At 36.3% G+C, this 27,943-nt stretch overlaps 1 protein-coding gene and 1 pseudogene across 1 annotated transcript in view; one reads left to right on the top strand and one right to left on the bottom strand.

The window, feature by feature from the left end:
* Hormad2 (HORMA domain containing 2) overlaps positions 1 to 27,943 on the bottom strand; it is an 82,521-nt gene that overhangs the window by 14,397 nt on the left and 40,181 nt on the right. The window lies entirely within an intron of this gene.
* Positions 8,856 to 9,913, top strand: LOC114106519 (archaemetzincin-2-like; annotated as a pseudogene).

Raw genomic sequence — 27,943 nt, 5'->3', positions numbered from 1 at the left:
TCAAGTCTAGTTATTTAATTGCCTGCTTCCATTTTTGTTTTATTTACCTATTTCAATAGCTAATGCATTCACCTAGTATACAGTTCAAAAGGTAATGTAAGAGTATATAGCAAGAATCTCCCTGCCATCCCAGAGTAACCCAATTCCCCTCCTAGAAGACAACTACAACTGCTAGTTTCTTGTATATCTGAAGAATGGAAGAGTAAAGAAGGAGGGTCAGGAAAGCAGAAGATTCAAGTTTCCATCAAGTGCCATAGTGCTGATGGGAGCAGGGCAGGGTGGAAGCAAGATAACAAGAGTTGACAGTAGTATGTTTCAAGATGGCAAGAGACACAGGCATATAAGCCACAAACTCTAACCAGGATCCAATACAGAAAAGAGGAAGTAAGGGCAATTAGTGTGCTATAGGAATATAGAAAGAAAAGAATGGAGGGAGGGACTTCATAAATTAGCCCAGGGCTGATTGAGCATGTCCGATGAGACTCCTGTTAGAACGTACATGTTTTTCCCCTGACTCATGAAAACCTGTGAGAAAGCCAGACTAGTGTGCTGAACCTCAGTCAGTAAGGAAGTCGTTTGGAACCAATATGGAGATGAAAAAACTAAAAACCTTGCATGCATATAAATAGCAAGAATAATAATTAAAGCCCCACTGCTGCTCATAATTGGTCTTAAGCTGTGAATCAGAGAAAAAAACATGGACATTTCAAAAGCTTTATTATTCAGTTAAAGTCAGGGCTGCAAGACACTGTTAAACTCCAGGGGCACCAGTTACATTTTTGTCTGTTTTAGGTATCTAGAATTTTGCATTGTACCATCAGCATAGCTATACAGGGAGACACTGCTTGGACAAACATCGTTTTTTTTGGGGGGCAGGGGTACTGGGGATTGAACTCAGAGGCACTTGACCACTGAGCCACATTTTGTATTTTATTTAGAGACAGGGTCTCACTGAGTTGTTTAGTGCCTCACTTTTGCTGAGGCTGGCTTTGAACTTGCGATCCTCCTGTCTCAGCCTCCCAAGCTGCTAGGATTACAGGGGTGTGCCACTGCGGTTGGCTAAACATTAGTTTTTTTTTTTTTAAACATTTATTTATTTATTTGTTTATATGCGGTGCTGAGAATCGAACCCAGTGCCTCACACATGCTAGGCAAGTGCTCTCCCACTGGGCCATAACCCCAGCCCTAAATATTAGTTTTTGACTAACATTTTCTAAATTTCCCCATCACTAAATTTTTTATTTGGGACACCAGGCATTCCTTTTGGTTAATATTTCCTATGACAAGAAAAAACAAATGCTTGAAATGTTATGTATATGTTTTCTTAAAAACTTAAATTGTTGAGTATACACTGCAGTATAACTATGCTACAGAATATAGCTAGATTATATACCTAAAGTATGACATACTATACATATTTTCCAGCCTATAAAGATTTTCCATGATGTGGTAGGGCTGCTCAGTTTCAAATTAAACACTATTTAGAAATGTAGGTCCATTTCAAATCTAGCTGGGCTAGAGAGCAGAGCGGAACAGTATTGTTGCAGGGTATATGACACATTTTACTCTGAGGTTTTTAGAATTTAGTGATTAATAATTGAAAGTTTCTGCTTTGTTTCAGAAGAAAAGAGTTTTTCTGATTCTGCTCAGTATCTCTCATTTCACTATCAGTATCTAATTCAGCAAAGTATAGGCATCTACCAACTTAGAAAAACAACACAAATAGTTCATATCAACTTATTTAAAAATGGAATGTAAAACTGATCTTTATGAGTTTTAAAGTTTTGTCACTATAGTTCATCATTCTTGATTCTAATAATCCTGATTAGGAAGTGTCTAACCAACTAAAATAAAGAAATATTTGTCATCTTTAGCTATGAATACGTTTTGTTCTCTTCTCTGTGCCTTGTGTTAACTGCAGTCTTTTGTGTTAACAGTCTTTTGAGGTGTTTTTGACTTGAGCTAATTCCTGATGATTTTTATAATTTACTCATATTTTCCACTTTTGTGGAAATAGTTACCCCAGGGGTTTCCACTTAGGGAATTAAGAGTTAATTGAGAGGGTTCTTTTTTGGGTGGGATATAGTAGATGAGGCCATATTTTATTAGTGCCTCTCTTTTTCTTGTGTTAGTCTAGGGAGTGTTTCCATACACATAAGACTTAAATCTAACAGGTTCTCATAAAATATTACATATGTAAAATAGGATTATGTGTTTGAAAATGTTTGGCACAAAATTTGGTACTTGTTAGTCATTCAATACAAATTGCTTGTATCTAGCTGAACCTTACCTGATTTTAGTGAACATGGGATTGCTATAAAATGAAATGCACCCTGAGTTGTCAAGGAAACTTAAAAAAAACTAACTTATTTTGGGATATAAGAAATGTAAGGAATCTCTGAGTGGTAAATAAAATAGCATATCCAATAACAAAGTCTTTCACTTCAAATTTCAGCTACAAACTTCTATTTTGCCATAAATGCAACAGTGAAAGGTAAACTACATATGCTTGAACATGCTGATCTTGTAATGAAGAAAATTGTAAGAATAGAAGCTAGAGACACTGAAGATTGAAATGCATACAAACTGAGACATCTTCTCAAATCCCACCCAAGAAGCTATGAATAAACTTGCAGAAGTATTTGTCTGGATTTTTTCATGGTATAATGCATTAGACTAAGAACTAGGGGGCTGGGTTCCATCACTGACTTGCAAGTTTCCATCACAGTAAAAAAAAAAAAAAAAAAAAAAAAAAAAGGGAAGGGGATCATATTAGCCCTGTACCAAACAGGGATGCTTTGAGGATTAATGACATAATGTCTGTAAAGAAGCTGGAGTTCCTTGGAAAAAAGACACTACATAAATATAAAGTTATAATATTTAGGCTTAGTCCACAATGTGAGACCTGGTTTCTTTGGCTCATGAGGTCATTAACAGTTTTGTAAAATGTGCTCAAACACCCACAGAGGAGCTTTGTTAGCTTCCTCCTAAGTGAACTGTACAGCTAATCTGACCCACCTGGTTGGAGAAGCCACAGAGACTGTTTTTCCTCTTCATGGTCTCCAAGAGGATACAGATGGGGAGGGATGACTCCCTAAAGGAGCAAGACACAACCAAGAGAGTACTTTTATAGCATTTAGGACTCCTGGGAATTCACTGGGAGTTTGGGTATGTTTTTGGCTTAGAATTAAAAAATTATTCCATATCATATCTTGATTTAGAAGAAAGGCTAAATTTGTAATTTAGAAAGGAAAATATGGAGTAAAAGTAAGAATGAGAAAGCTACTTATCGAAAGGGTTAGTTTGTATCTTGAAAGGCTTGGAGGCAAACTCAGGTACAATATTTTTATCCTGGGAAAGCTGTAGTTTCCAGGGAGTTTAGACTCTTTGATGGAAATATCTTTATTCCTTATTAGCACTTCTCTGTGAAAAGGTCATCAAGGACCATCTTGCAGAGGTTTCAATTCAATCAATTCAATGTAAACACTGCCTTGAAAAATCCTGTGGTATAAATGAATGACAGTAATGTTATCATGACTAAATATTTGCATTTCTGTTTTAAAAGATAAATTTTTATTCAAAAGCATCATGCATCAGAAACCATCTTCTTCAAAATGTGCAAGATACTGTCATGTATAACTAAAAAGAACAAAAAATTTTAAAAAATGCAAGACTCATGAATATATTAATCATTACTATTCAATACTGATTCTGAGATTATGTTCATAATACCAAGACATTTGAACAAAAGATGAAAAATGTGAAGAAAATTTTCTCTTTCTTTGGTTTCTACATTGATTTGTTTGTTTTAACAGAAACCCTTGTCCATCAATTGCCATGGTATTCCACACTGATTGATACTCTACTTTTTTTAAGAGAAAGAGAACAGAAATACAATAGCCTTCTTAACATATTGTTATATCAACACTAACTAGAAAGCACATTCTAAATAAAATGTTGAACACAGTTCTTATTTTTCCCACCCCTTGATGACCAACTCATTCCTAAAGCCAATGTTAGGTGTGACAGCCAGGTAGGCATCTGCATAGATAGATAGCAGAGTGTGAGAAGGATGAGAAACATACACATGGAAAATAGGGTTGAGGTTAGGAGGCAGAGCCTGAATGAAATAAAGAAGGCATCACATGTGTGAGTGATCCACAATTGGGTGTCAGAGCCTGGGAAGGATGAAGAGGGCATCTACATGAGGAGAAGAAAGGCCCAGGGCAGAATGTCAAAGCTCAAGCAGGGTGAGGAGGCAATCTGTTTGGGGAGTCAGAGTCCCAGAAGGATGAGATGGCTATCTATATGTGGGACATATGTGGTGAGAATGGGAATTTGTTTATATTTTAGGGAGCTGATCAAATAAATAAGTTAAGGATGACAGGAGACAGGTTTCTCACTAATGAAGAAATTACAAATATGGAAGTTGAGAAAACTAGAATGACCTTTATAGTACTGGATTGGAATTGTCAGTATAGGGGTAACCTCATGGACTTCCACACAGACACACAAATATAGGCGTATGTGTGTGTATGTGTGCATGTACACACAGCTATAGATATTCCCTTGTTTTGTTCACCAAGAAAGCCCACACCTTGGCTACTAAAAGGAAAGGTTACAAACCAGGGGTCTTTTTTAAAAAAATATTTTCAGAATTTGGTCTTTTTAGATATCCTGACAGTAGAGTGTATTTTGACATACTGTACCTACATGGAGTATAACTTATTCTAATTAGGATCCCATTCTTGGGGTTGTACATAATGTAGAATTTCACTGGTCATGCAATCATATATGCACATTCACTCTACTATCTTTCCCATTCCCATCTCCCATCCTTCCCTTCATTCCTTTATCTACTCCAATGAACTTCTATTTCCCCCCACCCCCTATTGTGCATTAGCATCCACATATCAGAGAGAACATTCTGCCTTTGGGTTTTTGGGATTGGCTTATTTCCACTTAGCATGATCGTCTCCAATTGTATCCATTTACTGGAAAATGCCATAATTTCATTCTTCTTTATGGCTGAATAATATTCCATTGTGTATATGTACCACATTTTCTTTATACATTCATCAATGAAGGACACCTAGGTTGGTTCTACAGCTTAACTATTATGAATTGAGCTGCTATGAACATTGATATGGCCACATCACTATACTATGCTGATTTTTAGTTCTTTGGGTATAAACCAAGGAGTGGGATAACTGGGTCAATTGATGGTTCCATTGCAAGTTTTCTAAGGAATATTCATACTGTTTTCCATAGTGATTGCACCAATTTGTAGTCCTACCTGCAATGTATGAGTGTACCTTTTTCCCCACATCTTCACCAACATTTATTGTTACTTGTATTTTTAATAATTACTATCCTGACTGGAGGGAGATGGAATGTCAGTTTTTAATTTGCATTTCTCTAATTGCTAGCAATGTTGAAAATTTTTTCATATATTTGTTTATCATTCATATTTTTTTCTGTGAAGTGCCTGTTCAAATCCTTTGTGCATTTACTGATAGGGTTTTTTTTTTTTTTTTTTGGTGTAATGTTTTCTTTGTATATCCTGGAAATTAATGGTCTAAATGAAGGACAGGGGGCAAAGATTTTCTCCCATTCTGTAGGCTCTTAAGAGAAATGGCTGATTCCAGAGCTGGAATAGGGAAAGTATAAGAAGACTCTGCATGCCAGAATGTAAGGAAATGCTTAAAGAATTAGGGGGATCATATTAAAGAATGGAAGCCTTCTTGACAGGGCTCCCACTGGCAAAATATTAGAGAATGTGATCATCAAAATAAATAATGATGGTAATAGATATAATAAGGACTCATGAAGAGTTCATACTGATATAAATTAATAAATGGAAACATTTGATGAGGATCAGGATCATTTATATAGTTTCAAAGTATTTCCCTATAAACTATTAATTGCAAAGGGGAAGAAAAGAATAACTTTACAGTAAAGCCTGATAGACATCTTAACCAATAATCAAATAAACACTATCGTTAATGGGACAAATAAAAATCATATGCCACTTGAAGGAAGTAATGATTACTCAGCACCATTTCTGTGGTGAATACTCTGAAATCTAATCCCAAGGAAAATTCAAACAAACACAATCCAAAGAAAACTGTACAAAATGAGCCCATTCTATTAAAACATGTCAAGGTCATGAAAATCAGGGAAGGAATGGCGATCTGTTTCAAGCTATAGGAGGCTGAAGAAATTTAACATCTAAAATACTTGGTTCTGACCTGAATACTTTTGCTATAACAGACATTTTGGGGACAACTGGTTGGAGATCAGGTATGGCCTTAAAGACCATAGAAAAAGAAGGAGCATGAACATATTCACATCTTTAAAAGATGACTCTGGATGCTTTGTGTCAAATAACACTATGCAAGGTCAGTAAGACCACTGAAAGGTACTGTTTGCTTGAATTAACAGTGAGATAATATAGTCACATTTGAAATATATTTTGAAGGGAATGTTCGATGGACTTGCTTTGAACTGGATGTGGGTTATGAGGAAGAACCAATGATGGTTCCTAGGTGTTTTGGTTAGAGCAACTGGATAAATGATGGCATCACTAAGTGAGATGGGTAAGACCAAGGAAGTGAGTAATGATAGAATGCAACAGTCACTAGTATGGCAATATGTAAAAACGTGGGTGTGTAACTGATGTGATTCTGCAATCTGTATTTGGGGTAAAATTGGGAGTTCATAACCAACTTGAATCTAATGTATGAAATATGATATGTCAAGAGCTTTATAATGTTTTTAACAACCAATAAAAAAAAATTAAAAAAAAAAAAAAAAAAAAAAAAAAAAGAAAAATAAAAAGAACTGTGGATTGTATAGTGCAGCGGATGAAAGCCTGGGTAAAGTGGGCTAAAAAGAGTAGAAAACAGGGAAGTGGAAACAAGAAGCATAGTCAATTCTCTTGCAAGATGTGTATAATTTAGGTCTATGATAAGACAGGCATTATGGACAAAAGAAATTGCATTTTTAAGCTATGGGGGCAGAAAAGAACTTGACTTGTTCTTGTGACACTGCAAAAGCCAACTTAACTGAAGGAAAGGGAATGTGTTGAGTAATAATGAGAAATAAGGCAAGCAAGGTGAAGCTAGATTATGAGCAGCCTGAAAGCCAAACAGAGGTGTTTAGACTTGATATAGTAGGAAATAGGAGTAATGAAATATTTTTGATTAGATAAGTTATATTTAAAACAGATTAGATGGCAGTGGTATGCAGGGTTGAGGAGGCTGTGGGAGAGCCTGAAGTGATAGCATCAGATCAAATGAAAGAGGATGAAAGTCTGTCAGTAAGAAAACACTGGAAAGGAAAGGCTTGGGGGAATTCTGATACCTGACTAAATAAGGAGAATGATTTCAAGATTCTGAATTTAAGACATTGAGATAAAGGTGACACTGAGAAACAGGAAAACTGGATAGGGAAACTTATTCTGGGTGTGGAAGGGGAAGAACAGTGGTGAACAAAATGATGTGCACACTTGGCATGATAGTGAGACATCAAAGAGGATATGCCCAACAGAAGGCTAAAGAGATAGATATGAAACTTTTGTGCATGGGTAGGTTAAAGATAAGACATTTGGACATTGGCAGTATATGTATGTGATATTTGAAGCCCTAAAAATGAATGGGTGTTCCAAAAGAAAGTGTTTAGAACTGAAAGACTATGTGGTTAAACATCTTGGAGATGCTGTAAGAAGACCACAATTTGAGGTTGGAGGAAGAATAAAAGTGAAAGAGAGAAATAGATGATGGGTCAGACAGATGGAAAGAAAATGAGAAGAGTATAAATATCACAGAAACGAGGGAATATTTTTAAAAGAGTATAGTCAACATCATAAATTAGATCAAGAAGCCAGGTGCAGTGGCACATACCTATAATCTCAGCTACTATGGAGGCAGAGGTGGGAAGATCCTAAGTTTGAAAACAGCCTGGGCAATTTAGTGAGAACCTATATCAAAATAAAATAAGCACTGAGGATGTAGCTCAGTGAGCATTTGCCTAACAGATGTGAGCCTCTGGGTTCAACCCCAGTACCACACACACACAAAATTTCTAAATAAAAAACTGGAATAGATCAAGAATCAACCAGGAGCAAAGACTATGAGATCTCGTGACCTCTCCATTCTGGGGATTGAACCCAGAGGCATTCTACCACTAAGCTACATACTCAGTCCTTTTTATTTTTATATTTTGAGGCAGGGTCTCACTAAATTGCTGAGGCTGGCTTTGAATTTGCAGTCTTTAGTCCTTCCTCAGTCTCTCAAGTTGTTGGGATTACCGATGTGTGCTGCGATATGCAGCTAGCAGATCTTTTTGATAGAAATCATTATTTATTTTGAAGACAGTAGTTACGAAGTTGAAGGTGAAGAAAGAAGCTAGCTCTGCAAGTTAAAGAACAGGTGGGAGCAGTACAGTAAAGAGAAAGCATCTTGTGAGAAACTGGGAAAGAATGAAAAAGGACAATAACTAGAAGTAATAATTAGGAACACTTGTAGGTTTCTATCTAATGCTTAGACCAATTTCATCTCTCCAAGAATTTCAAAATCTAACTTTTGAACAAAGTCAGCATTGTGACACAAAGCATCCAAAAACAAGTGGAGGGGCACTGGGGTATCTGTGGGAGGCGGGTGGGCAGCGGCAAGACCCGTGGGTGAAGGCACCCTCCAGAGCACCTTTCAGCGTGCCTGTCCTTTATAAAGAAAGCCTCATGGGAGCCTTCCTTTATAAAGAAAGCCTCATGGTGTAACATCTGTTTGCCCCACTCAAGGGAAGGATGAAAGCTCTACATAGGAACATGATGTGAATGGATGAGACCTGCCATTATGCAAGTATTACATCATTCTGAACAGATACTAAAAACAGTTTTCGTCCCTAAGAACCCAGTCCTTGTGTCACAGTATGAGAAATTAGATGCTAGAGAACAGCAATTAATAAATGAAGCCCTCCAGCCAACCAGATCTCTGTGGCACGATCTATTACTTTGCATTCATACTTTGCATTCACAATCAGATTGGATCACTTCCTATCCTGAGGCTCCCCAAGACTTTGAACAGCTAATCCCTGCAGAAATATACCCTCTCCAGAGAAGCACAATGTTTATATACTGTCCATTGGATCTCTAGGAAACACCAGAGTTATCAGTGAAGAATATATTAAATGGCTCAAGGGTTACTATGAAGCATTTTTCTATGGCTTGTCTGTAATACTCCTAGAACAGGTTTCTGTTTCTGCAACACGGTGTTCTTTTAAATGCTTACATGGCAATTTACAAATTAATGCAGGACATATCCTGAAGTTCTTAAAAAAGAAAAAATCTGAAGATGCCTTCTGTGTTGTGGGAATAACAATGATTGATCTTTACAAAAGAGATTCCTGGAATTTTGCTTTGGACAGGCTTCTTTGACAGATAGTGTGGGCATATTCAGCTTTGCTAGATATGGCAGTGAATTCTATAGCTCACACTATGAAGGCACAGTGAAGAAGCTCCAGAAAAAAATCTTCCAATGACTATTCCATTTTTAATAACTACTTTATTCCTGAAATCACTAGTGTTTTGCTGCTGTGATCCATGAGATTGAACACATATTTGGACTGTGACAATGCCAGTGGCTCACATGCAAGGCTCCAATCACTTGGAAGAAGCTGTCATCTTCTAAACCTTTGCCCTTTCTGTCTACACAAGTTGCAGTGTGCCATTGACTTCAATATTGCAGAAAGATACAAAGCACTGGTAAGGTGGATTGATTATGTATCTGCTGGTACACCAAGAGCAACTCTGAAACATAGTTGTGAAAATAATGTGTATTTACCGAAACTTGTGGAAACCTTTAAGGAATGGAAAGAGTGAATAATTAAATGTCTTGCTGTTCTCAAAAAATAAGTATCTTCAGATAGGAATAATTAAAATAAATATTTGTGCATTATGAAAAAGAGTGGAGGAATTTAATCTTTCTGTGTGTCCTTATAAACGAATACAAAAGTATCTAGGTGATTTTCATATTATCTTTTACCAGTCCTTTTTCCCCCTAAATTAAGCTTAGGCCTAGAATGTTCTGGTAAACTCAAAAAATTCTGTATAAGTGAGAATTTTTTAAAAAATGCAAATATTTTTGATAATGTAATTTATTACATTCAGTGGCACAGCTGAGATGTTTATTTCCAACTGTCTCTTCTAGAGACCATTTGGACTTAGATTCTTTAAATATATTTGCAGTATTTTTACATATTACAGAATATTTTTCATGCTAAAACTCTCAAGCAATCCCGCCTGATACAAATAGTATTAATTTTATTCGTCAGACCAAAATGCTTAAGGAAAAAATGCATTATTTGTCTTATAAACTATCTCTTAAAATATTTGTTTTTAGAAATAAATTTGCTAACTTTGGATAAAGATGGTAAATTGATAGCAAAAAGATGACACATTTATTTAGTTTCTTCCCCAAACCTCACTAGAATGATAGTGAAGAGATTTCTTTAAGAGGCAGACATCCAAATAGACAGAAAGGATGAGAGGATAACAGCAAATGAAATTTTGAAAGCTAGAAAGCAGATGGAAGAGACATAACTAAGGTAACAGACCTAAGAAACCTAAACCAGCAGTGCAAAAAAACCGAGGACCAACCAAATAAATGTCTATCAGTCTAAGGAATTCCCAGCAGCATGATCCTTAGAAGATGGGATGAGCAAGGTGGGCAGAGAGGCTAAAATAAGAAAATTCAGATGAAAAACATTTATGAAGCTTCTGCAGTCCTCAGACCCCCTACCCAATTTTGTAGAAGTAAATAGTTGCCCCTCTTTTATAACTTGGAGGCTTATTCTCTAGAGAACATGATATAAAATCGTCTTTGAATAGTAGAATACAAAGAATAGTTAAGGCAGAGTGTTATGGTACTGGAATTAGGGAGTTAAGTGAAAGCATGCATTCTGAACATTCTTAATGCAGAGACCCTTGGCATCTATCTCTGTTTGACTCCCTAAACACTGATGGCCAGCCCAGTTTCTGAGGAAACTGACCAAGAAGAAACACTTAAAAAGACAGATATTGGGAATTCCCCCAAAGATCTGGATAAGTCATTTTGTAGTGAAATCCATAATAAGCATGCCTCATCCTTAAGCGCAGACGTTTACAGTCTCCCCCCATTAAATGTGAGCAGACTTTCAAGCACTAGCAACCCTCTGAGAACCTTTAAGGAAAGCAAGGAAGAGGGGAGAGGGAAAGGAGGCAACAGAGTAAACACTGGAAATAAACACAGACATACAGAGATTTAAAAAATCTATATAGAGATAATTAATATCCTTAAGAGACAATTTTGTAACCATACACAAGAACAGACTACCATAAAAAGTGATAATCAGAGAAGAACAATAATAACAAAATGCTCTTGGGAGTGAAAATGCAATAGCCCAAATGAAAATTAAAAGAGAAAGACCAAATTGAGCAGTTCTTCCTAAGACAGGACTAAAGCAAAAACACAGAAAATTTGAAAAGATTTTTTAAAAATAGAGTACCTGTATAATAGGTCCAATACCTAAAAATTAGGAGACCTTGAAATACATGACAGAGAAATTTGATGGGATACAATTTTCATCAAGAAAATAATTGAAGAAAATTTCCCATAACTGAAGAAGTACCTGAGTTACCAGATTGAAAGGGACCACTGAATACTTAGCAGAAATAATGGATGAAAACATATCTACATCAAGGCACATGTTATGAAATTTCAGAACCCTGAGGAAAAAGATTCCAGACAAGAAAAATCAGAAAACACACAGAATTATAATGGCTTGGAAATTCTCAAAAACAATACTGGAAGCTAGAAAAAAGAGGATAATACCTCAAAAACTGTAATAAAATATAGTTGATTTTTAAAATTTCTAGCCAAATTAGCAGTGAAGTATAAGAGTAAAATAATGGTATTTTTAGGGCATGTAAGATCTCAAAAACTTACCTCCCATTCAATCCTCACTAAGGAAATTATCAGAGAAGGTGCTCCATTGAAATGAGAGAATAAACCAAGAACAGGAAACAAGATATCTAACTCAGGAGGGGGCAAAGAATTCCCTGGAAGTTGATGAAGGGAGATTCTAGGATGACAGTCCAGCACCATCCAGACTTGATCAAAGGTGAAAAGATTCCAGAGAGATTTCTCAGTAAGGATGAAATTGCTGTCTCTGAATATCTAAGGAAGATTTAGACTAAGTTTGTCTTTAAAATTTTCTGTGATGATAGAAATGTTTTATATCTGTACTGTCCAGTACAGTAGAACCTAGTGGAGCACTTTAACATGGAATTGATGACCGAGGGAACTTATTCTTTTAATTAAAATTAATTTAAGTTTTATTAACCACATGTGGTTAGTTGCTATCATTTTGAACAGTGCAGATTTAGATAATCAGTAGGTTTGGAATTGAATTAGGAAGAAGTAAAGAGAAAACTAAACAAATGAAAATCAGTATTAATTGGAGGGAAGACAAAAACTTGTTCAAGAAAGAAAAAAGCAATCATGGCTTACTATATGACTCAGTTCAGTATAAATTATATAGTTAGGGCTGGGGGTGTAGCTCAGCAAGCTAGAGGTCTTGCATTCAATCACCAGCTCCCCTCAAAAGAGAATTATATAGTTATAAAAATATAAGTACCAGTTATAGATATAACCAAAATTTTATTATATATGGGGAGATTATTAGGTGTTATTTTTGTTTTTTTCCTTTAAAAAGTACAAATATTTTAAAATATTTTCTCTAGAACAATAATTTTTTTCTTCATTTTATTGTTATATCAAAATTTACTGAAACAATTCTTCACAGGAGAACATTTAGGCTACTTCCAATATTGACCAATTATTAATAGGACATTAAAGATTAACACTGGATCACTGCTTTTTAAAATTCAACTGTAATGAGGCAAAATTTACTTATAATAAAATACATCTATTTTAGGTGTTTATTTCTGTCTATTGCATATATCCTTGTAACCACTATTACAATGAAGATGTAAAACACTTTACCAATCTAAAGAGTTCCTTTATACCTCTTTGCACTACATCTCTACCCACCAGCCAAACACTGAGTTATTTCCTCTCATTACGGCTTGCTTCTTCTAGAATTTCATGTAAATGAAATTATACAAAATTCACTCTTTTGTGTTTGACTTTTCTAACTTTAAAAAATTCATTCACATACTTTCATGTAATCAGTTGTTCTTTTCCATTGCTAATGATAATTCATTTCCCAAAGATATTATAATTTGCTGATCCTCTGACATACCAATGGACATTCTAGGAGCTTCTAGTTGGGATCTGTAATGAATAAAGCTGTTATGAATATTCACATATATAGGTCTTTCTGAGATTGTATATTTTCATAAATACCTAAAAGTGAACATTGCTGCATCATATAGTCAGTACTGCTTAATGTTATAGGATATTGATAAAATTATTTTCCAAAGTAGTTGTGCCACTTTACACACCCACCGGCAATATATGATAATTCTAAAAGCTTTACAACCTTGATAATACTTGATAATGCCAACATTTTTAAGTTTCATTATTCTAGCAGACAGGTGCTAATATTCTATTTTGATTTGAATTTACATTTCTCTGATGACTAATGAAGTTAAGCATCTTTTTCATCTGCTTATTTGATCTTTGATAAATATTTCTGTGAGGTATCTCTCAAATTCTTGGACATATTTATAACTCTTATTGAGTTATAAATATCCTTTACATAGTCTGACTCCAAGTTATTTTTATTTTTTAATTTTATTTTGTGGTATTGGGCATTGAACCCATGGCCTCATACATACTAGGAAAGTGCTCTACCACTGAGCTATATTCCCACCCCTGACTACAAGTTCTTTATTGGATCTACATATTCAGAATATTTTCTCCAAGTCTTTGGCTTGCCTTTTCATTGTTTTAAAAAATTGTAGTGCATTATAATTATACATTATAGTGGGATACACTGTGGTATATTTTCACATGCACATAATATAATTTGGCCAATTTCTTTTCTCAGTATCTTCCCTTTCCCTTCCTTTTTCCCTCTCCCTGATCCTTATCCTCTACTGGTCTCACTTATATTTCAAGAGATCCTTTCCCCTACTTTTTTTTTCTATCTAGCTTTCACATGAGAGAAACTGAGACTGTTGACATTTTGAGTTGGGCTTATTTCACTCAATGTGATGTTCTTCAATTTCATCCATTTCCCTGCAAATGATATAATTTTGTTCTTCTTTATGGCTTTGTAAAACTCCATTGTGTATATATATCACATTTTGTTTATCCTTTCATCTGTTGACAACACTTAAGCTGGTTCCATAATGTGGCTGTTGTGAATTGTGCTGCTATGAACAAGGCCTAGTGATACAATGCATATTATCGCTATAGTATGCTGACTTTAATTCTTTTGGATAAATACCAAGGAGTGGTATTTCTGTGTCATATGGTGGTTCCATTCTTAGTCTTTTGAGGAGACTCCATACTGATTTCCATAGTACTTCTACTGACAATACCACCAACGGTGTAAGTATTCCTGTTTCCCTAAATCCTTGCCAGTATTTATTTTTATTTTTATCCTTGATGATTGCCATTCTAACTGGAGTGAGATTAAAATCTCAGTATAGTTTTGATTTGCATTTCCTTGATTATTGAAGATGTAAACACTTTTATACTTTTTGGGCATTTGTATTTCTTCTTTTGAGAAATGTATGTTTAGTTTATTTGCCTCTTTATTTATTGGGCTATTTGTTTTTTTGGTTTTAAGTTTTTTGAGTTCTTTATATATTCTGAATTTTAATCCTCTGTCAGAAGAGTAGCTGGCAAAGATTTTCTTCCATTCTGTAGGTCCTCTTCACACTCTTTTTTCTTTGCATGAAGAAGCTTTTAATTTGATGCCATCCCATTTTTTAAATTCTTGGTATTACTTCCTGAACTTTAGGAGTCCTATTGAGGAAGCTATTGCCTGTGCCACTATGTTGGAGTGTTGAACCTGTTTTCTTCTAGCAGTTGCAAAGTTTCTGGTATAATTCCTAGGTTTTTGATCCACTTTGAGTTGACTTTTGTGCAAGGTAAGAGATTGGGCTCTAATTTTTTTTTCTGTAGGTATAGACATGATCCTGTAATTTTTCCCCATCATTCTTTTAATACAGGGAATTATATTGCTTGATTTTCAAATCTAAAACCAATCATGCATTCCTGAGATTAACTACATTATTCATGATGTATTATCTATTCCTTATATTGCTGAACTCACTAATATTTTGTTATTTGCATATATAGTTATGAGAGATATTGGTTGGTCCAAAGTTTCCTTTGTTTGGAATGCCTTGGTCGGTTTTAGCATCAGCATAACGTTGGCCTCCTAAAATGAGTTCTGCAATCTTCTTCTCTATATTCTTAAGGACTTTTAAGGTTACATTACATCTCTTTACATTATTTGATAGAATTCATCATTTTGTAAAACTTACAGGCACTATATTTTAAACTCCCATCCAGTTTCTGGGATTTCAGTTATACATTTGTTGTCCCACCTTTCACTGAGGGGTGATTTTTTTTTTCTTTTGTCTTCTCAATATGTTTCAATTTGGATAGTTTCCATTGCTCCATCTTCAAAGTCACTGAGTTATTGTGGCCTCTAATATGCTGATAAATTCATGCAGTGATATTTTAAAATTTCAGATATGGGGGCTGGGGTTGTATCTTAGAGGTAGAGTGCTTACCTTGCACATGTGAGATACTGGGTTTGATCCTCAATACCACATAAAAATAAAAATATTGTGTCCATCTACAACTGAAAAATATTTTTTGAAAATTTCAGATACAGCATTTTTAAGATTTTGGGTTTATGTGCACCCCTTTTAACACTTAATTTTTATCTCATCATATTCATATTTTTCTTTAAATCTTTGAGGATATTTGTAAAAACCTTTTCCATTTATTTTATTGAGCTATAATTTGCACACAATAAAATTACACTGTTTTAGTGTCAATTCTGTGAATTTTGATAAACATATACACAAGAAAAATGTATACCAGTTCCCAAATACCCTTTGCCCCTTTGTAGTTAATCCTCATACCTAACTGGACAACTACTTATCTATTTTCTGTCCCTATATTTTACCTTGAAAAAAATTGTATAAGATATCAACATTTCACATGTTCATATGAGAAGCTCCACAGATCTGGTTTATAGCAAAACTGGTCAAAACAATTTTAAAAAATTAAAGTATCTGGAATGGTCCTAAAGGCATCAATCAAATGAAGACACCTTTATTCAAGAATATCTACTTAAACTTGCTAAGAACATTGAAAGTTGATGGCATCTGAACAACCATCTCAGTGAGACTCCATTCCACTAGACTGGTGCAGCCAAGAATACAAGGCTCCCTCCTTCTTCCCCAAGCTCTCACTCCAAGAATTATTTTCATAGGAGCCAAAGAACATCATCATTTTTTTATGCTACTTCCAGTTATGTATCACTGAGGTTAAATTCCATATTAGTATGGCCATAAGATGAGGGTTCCAGCCACTGTTGGTGAAATAGACTTTACCTTTGGCATAGCACTGTTGAGAATTCTGGAGTCCCAATCACACTTGCTGTGGCTTAAAACGCAGTGGCTTCATCTGGGAGAGACAAGCTGAGGACCTGAGTGTACTGGACGCCTAGCACTTAGTTCCTAAAGCAGCAGTGTCACTCAGAGAAAAGCTACTATTCCAATCTCTAGCTTCTGATCTGTGACTCAAGAGATTTTTTTTCCAAGGGAGAGAAGTGGAGAACAAAACAGATAACTCCTTCCAAGGATAGTGACTTTATTTGCAACAGAGCATGGAAAAGTTCAAAGCTAAGGACATGCTCAAATATAGTGAACCTTGTATTGAAAAGCAATTGAGAAGAGATTGGTAGATTCATTGGAGATAAAGGCTGCATTTATAGTTTGACAACTTCACAGCAAAGAATCAAGTAAACAGGTAGTTGAGAAAAGCCCTTCTAGGTTAAGAACAAATTTTAAACACTGGAAACTCAGAAACATCCCGTCAAAAGAGCCCAAATTTGACTGAATTAGACTAAAGGACAGTTTGTGGCTGAGGCATTTTTGAAAACATAGCAATCACTAGTAATTAGTTGAATTTAAAACCTGAGTATGGTCAGGGAAAGAGATGATCAAAGAAAGTCATGATAAAACCCACCATCATCCCAGGGTGACTGTGGACATACCTCAGGCTGCACCCCTGAGTATCAACATCAGATGTTTAATACTGCAGCAGAGAATTAAATTTCATTAAAATAATCTAACTAGTCACTAAACAAATAAATGAAGAAAATATAATGATGAGTCTAGGAAGTGGAGGCTGGACCAGAACAACAGTTGCTATCTAAAATGTCAATTTTCAAACAAAAAATTATGGGACATGCAAAGAAACAGAAAGTATAACTTGAAATGTGCAAAAGAAATGGGTAACAGATAATGCCTATGAGACTAGTCAGATGTCAAATAAGACAGGCAAATATTTCAAAATAACCCTTATAAATGTGTTCAAAGAACTAAAGGAAACCATGATTAAAGCACTGAAGGAAGGTATAATGATGACAATGTCACATAGATAATTTCAATAAAGAGATAGAAATTATAATAAGTACCAAGTGGTAATTCTGGATTTGAAAACTACAATAACTGAAATGAAAACTCACTAGAAAAGGTCAGCAGCAAATTTAAACTGGCAGAGGAAAGAATAAGAATAACTGGCAGTTAGATCAATAGAGATAGTGACATTTTGAAAAAAAAAAACTGATATGTGCCTCAGAGAAATGTAGGACACCATTAAGTGCATCAACATAAATATACTGAGAGTACCAAGGATGAATAAAGAGAAAGAAGCATAAAAAATTTGAAGAAATAAGGACTTAAAACACCCCAAATGTATTTTAAAACAATAACTCACATCCACATATATTCAGGAAACTCAACAAACTCCAAGGAAGACAAAAGAAAAGAGATCCACAATCAGACATATCATACTAAAAAAATGCTGAAAACCAAAGACAAGAGAAAAATTTGAATATCAATGAAAGAAAAATAACTCACTGCTAGCAGGGGGACCCCAGTAAGGCAACAGCTGTCTTCTCAGCAGAAACAATGGAGGTCATGGGACTGGGGTTGTGGCTAAGCTGTAGCATGCTCACCTAGCACCTGCGAGGCCCTGGTTTTGATCCTCAGCACCACATAAAAATAAATAAAATAAAGGTACTGTGTCCAACTACAACTAAAAAAAATATTAACAAAATAAAACAAACAAACAAAAAAACAATGGAGGCCAGTGAGGTAGTGCAACATATTCAAACTGCTCAAGGGCAAAAAAAAAAAAAAAAAAAAGCAAAAACTGTCAACCAAGAACCAAGAATTCTTTATCCATCCAATAAAACTATCTTTTAAAAACAAAGGTAAGAGTGGTGGTGAAGATGGCCGCTGCGCACGGGGGTTGCTGAAGTGCTGAGCGTGGTGCTCAGAGCAGCGGCTTTAATCGAGATTTCGCACAGCGTGTAAGAACTCCTTTCACCGTTAATCTGTAGCGGACCACTTTGCCAAGCAGCAGGAAGAACAAAGAGATCGAAAAAGAGACGCTTGGCTCCTGGACACTTTGCCGCCCAGAGCCGCGGGCGCTTTGCTCCCATCTGCTTCCTCTTTTGCTTCGCTCCGGGCAGAAAAGGTGAATGTGTAATCAGCAGTTGATTGTAAGTACCCTAGGCAAAGAAAGCTCAGTGCGCCCCGCCTTTTCTTTTCTTTTTTGAATATTTTTTATACAGGGAGAGTTTGTGGATTGGGATCGTTGGCTGGGCTACGGTTTCTGTGCCGAAAATCCACTCCGCGGGAGCCGCCATTTGCTCTCTGCTAGCTGTCTTGATGGCTATGGCTACATTGTCCGGCAGCCGCACCTAGAGGTTGGAGCTGGGCTGCGTGCTGAGCCCTGTCCTCCAAAGGCTGGACCGCAGCCTTGAGCGCCTGGGTCGCCTGTTCGCCGCTGCACCCTCGGGCAGAGCCTGCTCTGGGGTCGTTCTGCATGCCCCTGTGAGGGGACCCGTGCTTCAGAGAAGGGAGCTGGAGAGCCGCGGTGGCAGCCGCTTGGGCCCCGGGGGCTGGGCACCGGTCGGCGGCGCAGTTACGGTCGCGGACAAGCGCGGCGCCCCTGAGTGTGGCCCCGGGGAAGAGGCGACGGCAGCAGGGTTTAATTTCTAGAAATCTGGACTGGAAACAGAAGCAGCAGTTTGTATAATCCCAAGAACTTGCTTATGCCAGGAAGCTGTAAGGGCAACATGAATATCATTGAGGAGATCTAACATGGCAGCGGGCGGGGAGAGATCAAGTCTCTGACCTCTTCAACTGCGTGGGCATAGGGAGCTGTAAACTGTATAAATGCTGTTTGCTCAGGATCACTAGGCAATGCTGAGCTGACGTGGATCTGGGGTGTACAGTCTGGGCCCCTCAGAACACACACACCGAGCCCGGATCGGCTGCATCAAAGCTCCGGTTCGCCTGCTTCTCGTGACTCAGCACTAACAATCCCGCTGAAATAACTGGTTGGCCCTTAGGAACTTTCAGAGGTAAAAACCAACCGAGCCTTCATAGGCAGTGGCCACAGGATTGAAACGGGGATTGGGAGAGATAGTCAGGACCCACCCGTTGCACTGGTCACCCGGCAAAGGGAACGAACGGTCACCATTTACATGTGATACCACCTTGGCAGAGAACTGACGTCACGGGAGGAGGAGATAACTGCATTGAAACCAGTGCAACAGGGCTCCCAGGAGCAGCAGACATGGCGTGTAGCCAGTATTGTGGTGAGCGTCACAGGTGAGCGCGGCCTGGCTTGAGGAAACACAAGAGAAGGCCCTAGGCACTCAGGATTGGAGACCCGCCCAGTCTGTTAGGAAGAGCTGCTACACAGTGATTGGTTCCCACTTAGTGAGAGGAGAAGCTTGACCCAGAGGGCACAGCTCCACCTACTGGAAGAGAAATTAATCGAACTCTATGACTGCATTTATTATTATTATTATTATCATTTTTTTCTTTTTCTTTCATTTTCAATTTTTTATTGTTGTTGTTCTTTAACTTTTTTTAATGTTTCTAATTTTTTTTAAAATTTTTTTATTATTATAATTTTTTTAATTTTAATTTTCATTATCATTATTATTTTTGTAAAAAAATTTTTTTTTCTTTTCTTTCTTTATTTTCTAACTTTTTTTGTGTGTGTTTTGTTTTTGTTTCTTTTGTCTTTTCATTTCTTTTCAATTTTCTTATTCCCCCTTCCTTGAATTCTACCTGCCTACTCTCATTCTCTTTAGTGACTTCTTCCCTTCCCTTCTAATATCTTTCCTCCCAAGCATCAAATAAATTTATAAGAGTAAACAGTAACTCAGCAGTCAAACAGAACAAGAAGTAACATGATCAGCATAAAAAAGCAAGGAAGAAAAGGGGTACAAACAATGAAGGACAGCCTAAATATTCAGGAGGACCTAGAGTCAGCAGAAAAATGGTCATATAAAGAACTCAAGGAACACCTTAGACAGATGGAATGGAACCTTAAAGAGGATACGAGACAGCAAATCCAAACAGTGAAAGAACACTTTGAAAATAAATTACATAAACAGATAAAAGAAGAAGTTAAGCATCTTTATCAGGAGATAGAGATTATAAAAAAAAATCAAACAATAATTCTAGAAGTGAAGGAAACGATAAACCAAATTAAAAACTCAATTGAGAGTATCCCTAACAGAGTGGAGCAAGTAGAAGCCAGAACGTCAGATAATGAAGACAAAATATATCATCTTGAAAAGAGCCTAGCCAACTCAGAAAGGCTGGTTAAACATCATGAGAGAAACATCCAAGAGATATGGGATAACATAAAAAAACCAAACCTACGAGTCATCGGGATAGAAGAAGGTACAGAGATTCAAACCAAGGGAATGAGTAGCCTGCTGAATGAAATAATTACAGAAAACTTTCCAGAAATAAAAAAGGGAACGGATATACAAATTTTAGATGCATACAGGACACCGAGCACACAAAATCACAGTAGACCAACGCCAAGACACATTGTTATGAAGATATCCAATATACAGAACAAAGAGGAAAATATTAAAAGCTACAAGAGAAAGGAGACAGATTACATTCAGGGGTAAACCAATAAGGTTAACAACGGATTTTTCATCACAGATGCTGAAAGCGAGAAGATCCTGGAACAACGTATTTCAAACACTGAAAGACAATGGATACCAACCAAGAATTCTGTATCCAGCAAAATTAAGCTTCAGGTACGACAACGAAATAAAAATCTTTCATGATAAACAAAAGCTAAAAGAATTTGCAGCCAGAAAACCAGCATTGCAAAGCATCTTGAGCAAAACACTACAAGACGAAGAAATGAAAAACAATAACCAAAACCATCAGTGGGAAGTGCCTCTATAAAAACAGAGGGCGGGGGGAAAGCTAACCATGGAGAAACAAACTAAATTAAATAAAAAAAAAAGAAGATAAATAATCAAACATGGCTGGAAGTACAAACCATATATCAATAGTAACTCTAAACGTTAATGGCTTAAACTCTCCAATAAAGCGACATAGGCTGGTAACATGGATTAAACAAACAAATCCAACAATATGCTGCCTCCAGGAGACACATCTGATTGCAAAAGACATACACAGGCTGAAGGTGAAAGGTTGGGAAAAAATATACCACGCACACGGTCCTCGTAAGCAAGCAGGGGTGGCCATCCTCATATCGAATAAAATCGACTTCAAGACTAAGTTAATCAAAAGGGATAAGGAAGGACATTATATACTGTTAAAAGGAACCATTCACCAACAAGACATAACAATTATCAATATTTATGCACCAAATAATGGTGCTGCGACGTTCATAAAACAAATTCTCCTCAAGTTCAAGAATCAAATAGACCACAACACAATAATTATGGGTGACTTCAACACACCTCTCTCACCATTTGACAGATCCTCCAAACAAAAGTTGAATAAAGAAACTATAGAACTCAATATCACAATCAACAACCTAGACCTAACTGACATATATAGAATATATCAACCATCATCAAGTGGATATACTTTTCTCTCAGCAGCACATGGATCCTTCTCAAAAATAGACCATATATTATGCCATAGGGCAACCCTCAGTAAATATACAGGGGTGGAGATAATCCCATGCATTTTATCTGATCATAATGGAATGAAACTGGAAATAAATGATAAAAGAAGGAAGGAAAAATCCTACATCACATGGAAAATGAACAATATGCTACTGAATGATCAATGGGTTACAGAAGACATAAGGGAGGAAATCAAAAAATTCTTAGAGATACATATCGGAATCTATAGGACACAATGAAAGCAGTTTTAAGAGGGAAATTCATCGCCTGGAGGTCATTCCTCAAAAAAAGGAAAAACCAACAAATAAATGAGCTCATACTTCATCTCAAAGCCCTAGAAAAGGAAGAGCAAAACAACAGCAAATGTAGCAGAAGGCAAGAAATAATTAAAATCTGAGCGGAAATCAACGAAATTGAAACAAAAGAAACTATTGAAAAAATTAACAAAACTAAAAGTTGGTTCTTTGAAAAAATAAATAAGATCAACAGACCCTTAGCCATGCTAATGAAGAGAAGAAGAGAGAGAACTCAAATTACTAACATACGGGATGAAAAAGGCAATATCACAACAGACGCTACAGAAATACAGAAGACAATTAGAAATTATTTTGAAAACCTATATTCCAATAAAATAGAAGATAGTGAAGACATCGATAAATTCCTTAAGTCATATGATTTGCCCAGACTGAGTCAGGAGGATACTCACAACTTAAACAGACCAATATCAATAGATGAAATAGAAGAAGCAATCAAAAGACTTCCAACCAAGAAAAGCCCAGGACTGGATGGGTATACAGCGGAGTTTTACAAAACCTTTAAGGAAGAATTAATACCAATACTTTTCAAGCTCTTTCAGGAAATAGAAAAAGAGGGAGCTCTGCCAAATTCATTCTATGAGGCCAACATCACCCTGATTCCGAAACCAGACAAAGACACCTCAAAGAAAGAAAACTACAGACCAATATCTCTGATGAACCTAGATGCAAAAATCCTCAATAAAATTCTGGCGAATCGGATACAAAGGCACATCAAAAAAATTGTGCACCATGATCAAGTAGGATTCATCCCTGGGATGCAAGGATGGTTCAATATACGGAAATCAATAAATGTTATTCACCACATCAATAGACTTAAAGATAAGAACCATATGATCATCTCAATAGACGCAGAAAAAGCATTCGACAAAGTACAGCAACCCTTTATGTTCAAAACATTAGAAAAACTAGGAATAACAGGAACTTACCTCGACACAGTAAAAGCTATCTATGCTAAGCCTCAGGCTAGCATCATTCTCAATGGAGAAAAATTGAAGGCATTCCCCCTAAAATCTGGAACAAGACAGGGATGCCCTCTATCACCACTTCTATTCAATATAGTTCTCAAAACACTGGCCAGAGCAATTAGACAGACAAAGAAATTAAAGGCATAAAAATAGGAAAGGAAGAACTTAAATTATCACTATTTGCAGATGACATGATTCTATACCTAGAAGACCCAAAAGGGTCTACAAAAAAACTACTAGAACTGATAAATGAATTCAGCAAAGTGGCAGGATATAATATCAACACGCATAAATCAAAGGCATTTCTGTATATCAGCGACAAAACTTCTGAAATGGAAATGAGGAAAAACACTCCATTCACAATATCCTCAAAAAAAAAAAATACTTGGGAATCAACCTAACAAAAGAGGTGAAGGACTTATACAATGAAAACTACAAAACCCTAAAAAGAGAAGTAGAAGAAGATCTTAGAAGATGGAAAAATATACCCTGTTCATGGATAGGCAGAACTAACATCATCAAAATGGCGATATTACCAAAAGTTCTCTATAGGTTTAATGCAATGCCAATCAAAATCCCAATGGCATTTCTTGTAGAAATAGATAAAGCAATTATGTAATTCATATGGAAAAACAAAAGACCCAGAATAGCAAAAGCAATTCTAAGCAGGAAGTGTGAATCTGGAGGTATAGCGATACCAGATTTCAAACTATACTACAGAGCAATAGTAACAAAAACAGCATGGTACTGGTACCAAAACAGGAGGGTGGACCAATGGTACAGAATAGAGGACACAGAGACCAATCCACAAAATTACAACTTTCTTATATTTGATAAAGGGGCTAAAAGCATGCAATGGAGGAAGGATAGCATCTTCAACAAATGGTGTTGGGAAAACTGGAAATCCATATGCAACAAAATGAAACTGAATCCCCTCCTCTCGCCATGCACAAAAGTTAACTCAAAGTGGATCAAGGAGCTAGATATCAAATCAGAGACTCTACGTCTGATAGAAGAAAAAGTTGGCTCCGATCTACATATTGTGGGGTCGGGCTCCAAATTCCTTAATAGGACACCCATAGCACAAAAGTTAATAACAAGAATCAACAAATGGAACTTACTTAAACTGAAAAGTTTTTTCTCAGCAAGAGAAACAATAAGAGAGGTAAATAGGGAGCCTACATCCTGGGAACAAATTTTTACTCCTCACACTTCAGATAGAGCCCTAATATCCAGAGTATACAAAGAACTCAAAAAATTAAACAATAAGAAAACAAATAACCCAATCAACAAATGGGCCAAAGACCTGAACAGACACTTCTCAGAGGAGGACATACAATCAATCAACAAGTACATGAAAAAATGCTCACCATCACTAGCAGTCAGAGAAATGCAAATCAAAACCACCCTAAGATACCATCTCACTCCAGTAAGATTGGCAGCCATTATGAAGTCAAACAACAACAAGTGCTGGCGAGGATGTGGGGAAAAGGGTACACTTGTACATTGCTGGTGGGACTGCAAACTGGTGCGGCCAATTTGGAAAGCAGTATGGAGCTTTCTTGGAAAGCTGGGAATGGAACCACCATTTGACCCAGCTATTGCCCTTCTCAGACTATTCCCTGAAGACCTTAAAAGAGCGTACTACAGGGATACTGCTACATCGATGTTCATAGCAGCACAATTCACAATCGCTAGACTGTGGAACCAACCCAGATGCCCTTCAATAGATGAATGGATAAAAAAATGTGGCATTTATACACAATGGAGTATTATACAGCACTAAAAAATGACAAAATCATGGAATTTGCAGGGAAATGAATGGCACTAGAGCAGATTATGCTTAGTGAAGCTAGCCAATCCCTAAAAAACAAATACCAAATGTCTTCTTTGATATAATGAGAGCAACTAAGAACAAAGCAGGGAGGAAGAGCAGGAAGAAAAGATTAACATTAAACAGATACATGAGGTGGGAGGGAAAGGGAGAGAAAAGGGAAATTGCATGGTAATGGAGGGAGATCCTCATTGTTATACAAAATTACATATAAGAGGTTGTGAGGGGAATGGGAAAATAAACAAGGAGAGAAATGAATTGTAGTAGATGGGGTAGAGAGAGAAGATGGGAGGGGAGGGGAGGGGAGATAGTAGAGTATAGGAAAGGTAGCAGAATACAACAGTTACTAATAGGGCATTATGTAAAAATGTAGATGTGTAACCAACGTGATTCTGCAATCTGTATTTGGGGTAAAATTGGGAGTTCAAAACCCACCTGAATCAAATGTATGAAATATGATATGTCAAGAGCTTTGTAATGTTTTGAACAACCAATAAAAAAAAATAAAAACAAAGGTAAAGGGGCTGGGGATATTGCTCAGTTGGTAGAGTGCATACCCTGAAAGCACAAGGCCCTGGGTTCAATTCCCAGCACCAAAAACAAAACAAAAACAAAAAACCCAAAACAACAACAAAAAACAAAGGTAAAATTAAATAATTCCCAGAAAACAAAACAGAGAATTTGTTGCTAGCAGACCCATCTTAGAAGAAATATTGTCATGCACCACATACCACCATCTCTTAGAATGACAGGTCTAATAATCATTTGTGAGGAAATTCAGGAAATAAAGTAATAAAAGGCAATATGAAAAATCAATGAATTCAAAATATGATTGAGAAATCAAAAAAATTGATAAATCTTTAGCCAGACTGACCAAGAAAATAAGAGCAAAGACTAAAATTACTGAACTCAGAATGAAAAAGGAGACATAATTATTGACTGTACAAAAATCAAAAGACTATAAGGGAATATTATGAAAAATTTTGTATCAACAAATTAAATTAGATGAAATGGAAATTTCCTAAATTATTAAAAATACCCAAACTGACAAATAAAGAAATAGAAACTATGAATACATTTATAATAAGTGAAGAGACTGAATTAATAATTTTAAAATTACCCACAAAGGAAAGCCCAGCTCCTGAGAGCTTCACCACTGAAGTCTACCAATCTTTTGTTTTGTATATTTAAAAAAAATTTGTTCTTTTTATTCATGACAGTAGAATGTATTTTGACATATTACACATACATGGAGTATAACTTCTCGTTCTTGTGGTTGTACATGATGTGGAGGTACACTGGTTGTGTATTTATATATGAACATAAGAAAGTTATGTTTGATTTTCTACCGTCTTTCCCATTCCCAACCCCCTTCCTTCTCCCCTCTGCTCCTCCCTTCCTGCCACCTATTGTGAGTCAGCATCTCTGTATCAGAATATGTGGCCTTTGGTTTTTTGAAAGTAGTTTATTTTACTTAGCATAATAGCCTCCAGTTCCATCCATTTACTGGCAAATGCCACAGTTTTATTCATCTTTATGCCTAAGTAATATTCCATTGTGAATATGTATCACATTTTCTTTATCCATTCATCTATTGAAGGGCATCTAGGTTGGTTCCATAGCTTAGTTATTGTGAATTGAGTTGTTATAAACATTGATGTGGTTCTGTCACTATAGTATGCTGATTTTAAGTCCTCTGGATATATGCCAAGGAGTAGGATAACTGGGTCAATTGGTGATTCCATTCCAAATTTTCTGAGGAATCTCCACACTGCTTTCCATAGTTGTTGCACCAATTTGCAGTCCTACCAGCAATGTATGAGTGTACATTTTTTTCCCCCACATCCTTGCTAAAATTTATTGTTACTTGTATTCTTGATAATTGCCATTCTTACTGGAGTGAGATGAAGTCTCAGTAGCTTTAATTTTTTTTTTAGAGAGAGAGAGAGAGAGAGAGAGAGAATTTTAATATATATATATATTTTTTTAGTTTTCGGTGGACACAACATCTTTGTTTGTATGTGGTGCTGAGGATCGAACCCGGGCTGCACGCATGCCAGGCGAGCGCGCTACCGCTTGAGCCACATCCCCAGCCCAGTAGCTTTAATTTTTATTTCTCTAATTGCTAGTGATGTTGAACATTTTTTCATATATTTGTTGACCATTCATATTTCTTCTTCTGTGAAGTATCTATTCAGTTCCTTTGCCCATTCATTTATTGGGTTATTTGTGTTTTTTTTTTTTTGGTGTTAAGTTTTTTGAGTTCTTATATATCCTGTAGATTAATACTCAATCTGAGGTTCAGGTGGCAAAGATTTTCTCCCATTCTGTAGGCTCTCTCTTCATGTTCTTGATTGTTTCCTTTGCTGTGAAGAAACTTTTTAGTTTTTAAAATCCCATTTATTGATTCTTGATTTTATTTCTTGCACTTTAGGAATCTTGTTGATGAATTTGGTTCCTAAACCAATATGATGGAGATATGGGCCTACTTTTTCTTCTAGTAGGTGCAGGGTTCTACCAAACTTTTAAAGAATTAATACCAACTCTTTCAAAAAGTAGAAGAGGAACAAACACTTTTGAACTCATTTAATGAAGCCAGTGTTACCTGATATTAATACCACACAAAGATATCACAA

Source organism: Marmota flaviventris, chromosome 1 (genome assembly GCF_047511675.1).
Source record: "Marmota flaviventris isolate mMarFla1 chromosome 1, mMarFla1.hap1, whole genome shotgun sequence".
Lineage (NCBI taxonomy): Eukaryota > Metazoa > Chordata > Mammalia > Rodentia > Sciuridae > Marmota > Marmota flaviventris.
This window is presented reverse-complemented; position numbering and strand designations above follow the sequence as displayed.